This window comes from Morone saxatilis, unplaced genomic scaffold (assembly GCF_004916995.1).
Source record: "Morone saxatilis isolate NCDOM2014 unplaced genomic scaffold, NCSU_SB_2.0 Contig3, whole genome shotgun sequence".
Lineage (NCBI taxonomy): Eukaryota > Metazoa > Chordata > Actinopteri > Moronidae > Morone > Morone saxatilis.
In genome coordinates this window covers 10020716-10027849 of record NW_023339873.1, presented here as the reverse complement: position 1 = coordinate 10027849, position 7134 = coordinate 10020716, and the positions used below count along the sequence as shown (strand labels likewise).

The 7134-nt window shown below is 42.5% G+C and overlaps 1 protein-coding gene across 1 annotated transcript in view; it reads left to right on the top strand.

Moving 5' to 3' along the window:
• Positions 1-516: 516 nt before the first annotated feature.
• The window catches only part of luzp1 (leucine zipper protein 1), a 45872-nt gene continuing 39254 nt past the window's right edge, over positions 517-7134 (top strand). The window contains exon 1 of the mRNA XM_035673939.1: positions 517-944. The gene's annotated coding sequence lies outside the window, so the exon portion shown is untranslated. The remainder of the gene's footprint in view (positions 945-7134) is intronic.

Sequence of the window (7134 nt, the reverse complement as noted above, 5' to 3'; positions counted from 1 at the left end):
TAGATTTTATTTACAGGCATTAAGGTGAATACAAAGAACAAAAACAATCTTTATAACAACACAGTGGGGATTATGTCCATGCCACTGGAAAATACATTTATAGTAATATTATCAGTATTTTTCACCCCTTTTGCTTACTTAAAGACTCCTGTAACATTGCTGCAGGTGTTACTCATTGAGTTTATGATACTTCTGGTACTTAATTCATGCATAACTACTTTTTAATACTGCATTAGGGACTTAAACTGTGATACACAATGGGAAGCTAAAAGTAAGTGTGCTGTTAATGGTATTTTATATCCCCAATGGTATTACTATAATATTGCTGTGGAGGCTCGTGTATCAGTAGTGTACACTGTCCTTCTGCTTTTCAATTTAAAAATATATTGTGTGTGCAGAGAGAGAGAGAGAGAGAGAGAGAGAGAGAGAGAGAGATGTATATTAAGATATACGGACTATCCACTCGACCTCAGCTTGGATTCATTCCTCCCCACCGGCCAGACTTGCGTATGTTATGTTGGGGAGAGAGGCGGGACCTCGCGGCCGGGAAGGGCGTTCTCTTTGCGGTCAGACCGGGCAGAGTCATCCCGAAAGGGGTGGGTCCTCCAGCAGCAGAAAAGGAAAACCCACATTTTTTCATTGTTAAGGACGCGGTGGAATGTGATGGTTTGATCTCAAACGAGGCAGGGAGGGGAATATCCGAGAGGAAAAGGACCGACGAAAGTGATTTAGGGAAAAAAAAGAGGGGAAACCAAAACGCATCCCCTCCTCTCTCCACCCCCAACTCGTCTCTCCAACTCTCTCCGCTTGTATGTGAGGATATGTGGATGAACTTGTCCTCGCCGTGTCGGCAGCAGCGAGTCCTACCGTCCGCATGAGCTCGAGCCGTGTGAAGTTGTGGATTTACCGTCGCGTTTTCGTGACCCGGCGGTGGAGCAGCTGAGGTAAAGTTTGAGTCTTTGTGTTTCACTGTGTTTCAGGGGGTTGGATAGGGAACATGGGAACAGGGATTTTTTTGGGGGGGTTGGTAGTGGTTTCAGACAGCGGCTTCCTGAGTTGGACTCAGTCAGTCGGGACTGCAGAAGTCTGAACTGCGGCAAGTTTTTCAACCCTCCTCCTCCTCCTACTTGTTCTTCTCCTCCTCCTCCTCCTCCTCTTCCTCCTGAGCTCGTTCTGTAGCCAAAATGAAGCATCCAGGAAAACCTCAGGTGGTTAAACTGTAGCGTCGCACAGACCATTTGGAACTTATTGTCTTCACACGTCGCAGGTTTTTACAATGTGTAGCGTATTTGGCGGCATACTCGTTACATGTTCGCGCTTCGCTTACGTCTACGCACTCGATAGCGTCAAGCGCTGTTCATAGAAGCTACTGCATAACAAGAACATGATAAAAAGCATAATAAACATCAATCACATCAGTAAATAAAAAGAGTTGCCTGCTTGTACATGCTTCTGACATCCATGCAGTCTATGTGTGGCCACTGGTCAGGTTTTATCTTGTGCGCAGTTTCAACATGTAACTTGTAATCAAAGTGTAATTCCCCTGTTTGTTAAGTGGGAATTTAAGGGTATTTCTTTTGTCCATGAAAGCAAAATGTTTCACTTTCCTTTGATGGCATTCAGTATCAGCCACATGAGATAGCATATCAAGACTTCCAGAGACACTTAGGCCCTCTTTTCCTTCAGGATTTAGGGAAGCATCAACAGTGTTAACCCATACACATATTTTGTACACTCTGGACTCTAAAGTTTAGAGTATGTTTACAGAAAGGAGATACTGTGTGATATGTGGTAGATAAGACATGTGGTGGCACAGGGTACAGTATATAATCTGGCCTAAATAATATTTTGGGGTTGGCTTGATCACACTAACGGTGTTATAAAATCACAACCGAGCACATTAGGAAGGGGAATTTAACATCACCTGTATTTATATACTAATATTCATCTGTTGAATGACCGTATTGTTAATTAACAACATTGACATAATGAACCTGTAATTATAACACATACTGCACACTTAAGTTAATGGTTAATAGCTTTAGTAATTTATCAAGGAGAAATTACAAATATTCTCCAGTTCCAGCTTCTCAAATGTGAAGATTTGTTGCCTTTTATATTATATGAATATATTATGTGAATATATGACTAATATAAATATTAAAACAAGTAATTTGAAGATGTCACCTGCAGCTTTGGTAGCTGTAATAGGCATTTTTCACAGTTTTCTAGCATTTTATAGACAATTAATTGAACTCGACGCATTAAACAACAACTAAAATGATCCGAAGTTGTGGCCCTACTCGAATGATTTGTTAAATCAACACCCAGTGTAGCAAGACGTGTTTGTTCTGTTTGAGTGTGTGTGTGTGTGTGTGTTTGTTTTAATCCACATGAGGTGGAATGTGTTGCATAGGCCACACATACATGTATGAAACTAAGGTGGCAGATCTCATAGTCTGAACAGTATGTGCCCTGTGCTGCCTCACCCAAACACTAATAGAGGAGTGTGTGTGTGTGTCTGTGTGATTCCATGTGTCAACAGCAGAAAAAGGTAGTTGTAGTGGTGGAATACTAATCTGCCAGGTGGGGCTCGTAAAGAGCAGCACAGGGAGGGAAGGAGATGGAGGGGACCTGCCTTGACCTGTTTCAGACATGAAGGAGACAAAAAAAAAATCACTGATGACTTTCCAGTAAGGCTCGCCCTCCCAGCCAGCTGTAGATTATACCAGCTGAGCTACCAGCTTGTGCTGAGAACCCACTTTTCCTCCTGGACTCTGCAACAGGCACTTGCATGGCAGCTTGTCATGGTGGTAGATGTGCAAAAAGGGTTTCCTACGGTATTTTCGGTGGGGGGGGGGGTTATGACACCGCCTGTGGAGGGAATGTCTGCAGTTTATGCTGTCAGTTTGGAAATGTTGGGAAAAATGCAAAGGGAAAATTAAATGAGAGTACCAGCAAAGTAAAGAGTGAGGTGTCTAAAATTTCCCTGATGACTGCTACTCGATCCATGCATTTACAGTCTTGGGAAATTACGCTCCAAGTGAGATTTGGTTGCATTGGCTCTCACGGGGGAATAATTCCCAGTGGATGACCCCCTCTGACTTTCATCCCAGTAAGTGAACATGATTGCTGAGTGCAATGATAGTTGTTAATGTTGACACAGTAGGAGTGCCACTGCCACCGCCACTTGTTTCGTGACCTTTTAAAGAGATCTTGATGCCAACAAGTGAAAGTTACACAAAGACAGAGTTTGCACCATGTTCTGTCCAGGAGTTGTCGCCTGCCATGCAAAGTAATAATCATACCCCTCTCTCTTTTATGACCTGGGCTATACCACGCATGATTGGTTTTCCACTCCGCAGAACGCCGCGACCGCCCTATGAAACTGCCTGCACTACTTTGGGTGAAACCAAAAACTAATCATTATGGGTGTCCAATAAGGGTAATTATCAGACTAAGCACTGGACCTGGGGATTACGGAGTGGCTAAATGACTGCTCTGGGGATTAAATTAAAATATTGAGGTTTTCTGCCTGGGAGAATCAAACCGCTGGGAATGTCAAACCCAGCCTGTCGATGGTAGTATTACTGCCACTCCGCACATCAAGGTTTAAGCACAGAGCCCCTGCTGTTAGTGTAGGACCATCACATCGTTGAGGAATTCTAGCACATGGACATTGACGTCATGTGTTGCAAGTGGAGGCAAATAAGAATAGGATATTGTTATTGCTTAGTTGGATGGAAAAGGCGTGTTGAGAAAGTAGTTTTATAATGCAACATCACTCACAGTAAATTCCTTTTGTGCTGACACTGGTAACAAACCATCTAATAATGAACAGCTAACAGCTATTTTCATTATCGATTCATCTGACAGTGTTTGATTAATCAGTTAAAGGGCCAGTGTGTAGGGTTCAGTGGCATCTAGTGGTGAAGTTGCAGATTGCAGTCATTTGAATACAGCTCAGCCTTCCAAGCGTGTAGGAGAAACACCATGGGCATGAAACTCGTGAGGAACGGTGTGGTTTGTCCATTCTGGGCTACTGTAAAAAACATGGCGGACTCCATAGAAGATGACCTGCTCCCTCTGTGGATAAAAACGTTATTTTAAGGTGATTATACACTAATGCAAACATACTTATGAATATTGTATTCCATTTCTACCAATAGATCCTCCTAAATGTTACCCACTGAACCTTTAGTCGTTTTTTTCGTCGTTTTAAATGACCAACAGCGCAAACCATGAAGATATTCAATTCACTGTCAAATATGACAAAGCAAAACCTCAAATCTTCACTTGAGACGCTGAAACCTGTGAGTGTTATTCGTTTTTCAATTATTAAACTAGTTGCTGTTTAATTAATCTTCAATCCACTAACGAGTTGTTAACACAATGAAGACAACTTAGTCAGTGTATCTAGTTGGTTCTCAAATAAATAAATAGTCAAAGAAAAGTTAGCACCCCCGTGAGCGCACGTGTGTCCCTTTTGTAGCGTAATACATCCTAATAAGCTGTAATTGATAGCTCAGCTAGAATTTGGGCCGGATGGTGTTGGTGTTGGTTATTATTAGTGGTAGACTCGGGCCTCCTTATAATAGCACGAATGAATCATGGTCTCTTAGAGGCTCGTATTAAAATCCCACACACAGCCTGTGAGTGTATATCCTTTTGTGAATGTGTGTGTGTATGCGTGTGTGTGTTTTGTGATAATGCAATAATAGGGCTCAGTATCCGGGACAGAGGCTGCTGTTGACAATACGCAGGCCAGCTGGAGTTGCTGTCTGTCTATTAGCAGACTTGCAGGAGGATGGCTTAATGCCACCGACGCCTGAATGAGACTGTGTATTTACGTACTGTATCTCCGGAGTGTGTGTGTCTCCTGGCAGTAGGAAGAGCAGAAATGGTTAATCAGTCAATCAGCAGAAAACAGAAAACTATTGTGAATCATCTTTTTCTTCCAGCTTCTCGGTTGTAAGGACTTTATACTTTTTTTTTTATACTTTTCTTTCTCTATCTTATGATTGTAAACTAAACTTCCTCGGCTTTTTGACTTTTTTGCAAAAGCAATCATTTTGAAGTCACCTTGCACTCTGGGAAATCATGATGAGGATTTTTCACTACTATGGCTTTATTTGCAGCTAGTTTTGATTTAAGAGCATTTCTCTGTTTTATAGCAATTTGAGTTAAATTATTTAGGTTTTTGTTTTTTACACTAAACTGTATCTCCATAATGAATATTGTCATTAGTTGCAGCACTGTGTGTATGTGTCCGATGCGTACAACCACCAGATTCTTAATTCCCAGACCTTTTCTTACCCTAAACCTATTATTTTCCCATCACCTCCTTTTCGTTTTGTCTCTCTCCTCTACTGTACGCATTAATATTCCCCTCTTCCTCCTTTTCTCCCACTCCTTTTCTCTCTCTTCCTGCCTGCCCTCCCTGCCAGCTTTCTTTATCAGTGGTGGGCCAGTAACAGGGCAGGGCTCTGTGATTTCAGCTGGAGTTCAAACTACTTGAACTTTGTGTGCATTCGTGGGTTCATTGTGTGTGTGTGTGTGTGTGTGTGTGTGTGTGCGCATGCATGTCTGCCCGCCAAATTAACCCAGGCACACTAATGTTATTACCACCCAATATACCAGTTCTTAGTTCCACTAACTAAACCACTATCATGGCTCATCAAGGAGGTCACACAGGCAAATGACGAACACAAGCTGTTTGTTTTGTTCACCATTAAATACAGGAACTCCCCAAAAAAAAAATGGTGGTATAGCGATGAGACCATGTTGATTATTACACTGTACACGAAACATGTTCAGTTTTTGGGCTCATTTGGAGCGCGTTCCATATATATTTAAACATCAGATAGGAGTTAACAAATTATTACACTCGAGTGGGGGTTCATATTACAACAGTATCATTAATCAGATTTAATCCAATCTCCCATTGCTTTTCTCAGCAATCATTATCTATAGACACAACCTAAAGAAAAATAGTTAGGGGGAAACATGTTGCACATATTAAAGGGGTAAACAAACTTTGATTAATATATACTTTTAAAGCGGCATCAACAATAGAGGTTATGCTAAGCAAAGCAGAAATGGGTCCAATTTATTATGGTTATATTACTCATAATATTCTCCCAAAAACTTTTTTAATTCCATTCCTGAATCACAGTTAATTTTCGGTATGCTTGTGGACGACGGGAGCGAGGAGGGTGTTTTTAATTGCAACCTTGAAACAAAATCAGGATCATTATATTTTATCTCAAAATGTATAAATGGCATTCTAAACTGAGATTCTACACACAACAAAGACTCTTGTATACCTTATATAGGCACAACAGGTACTCTCCCCATGTATTTTATTGAGCTCGTGGGTGGCCTACACTCTATCTTAAAAACAGGAGGCCAGGCACCAATTTAATTTTGGAGCAGTTTAAACGGACTGTTTTATTTGTCATTATTACCACACTAACTCCCGCGACGTGTACAGCGCTGATTGTATGTCTCACGCGCACTTTTTGTAACTAACTTGCACAGTTTTAGACCGCACAAAGCACTTCCTGTTTTCAGTGCTGCCTTTCACATGGAAAAATTCATCTTGCTTGAACGGGACGTGCGGCTTATGCCGACAGGGGCTTGCGACCACTGTCACAGGTCCGCCCAAAGGATAACGAATTCAAGCAACCTGCAACACCGCTTGCCTGAGCATCCCCCCGCTGCGCGTCAACTCCACGATGTTCCAGCACTCCACGAGCGTGACAACCGCCCGCACACCACAAACGCCGGCGGAACAGGAAAGCCACCAGCGCGGCAGTTGTAACGACGGAGGCAGTTGGCACGCTTTGGACGCGCTACAACGAAGGGGATTCTATTCCAACGCACAAAGAAGACAGTGTCATGAACAAGAACCCATGGTCTCGCTTTGAACTGGAACTTCGTTACTGTGTGTGAAGCAACATATCGTTTGCTCGCTGTGTCAGTTGGTAAGGTTAATGACGACCCTGCAGGCAGGCGTTGGACAGTTGATGAATGCAACTTCTAGCGCTACCACTGGGCGATGCACACTCACGACCTTCTACGTCATCGATGACAACACATGGCTTTGACGAGCACCGAGCGGAATAAGTGCTT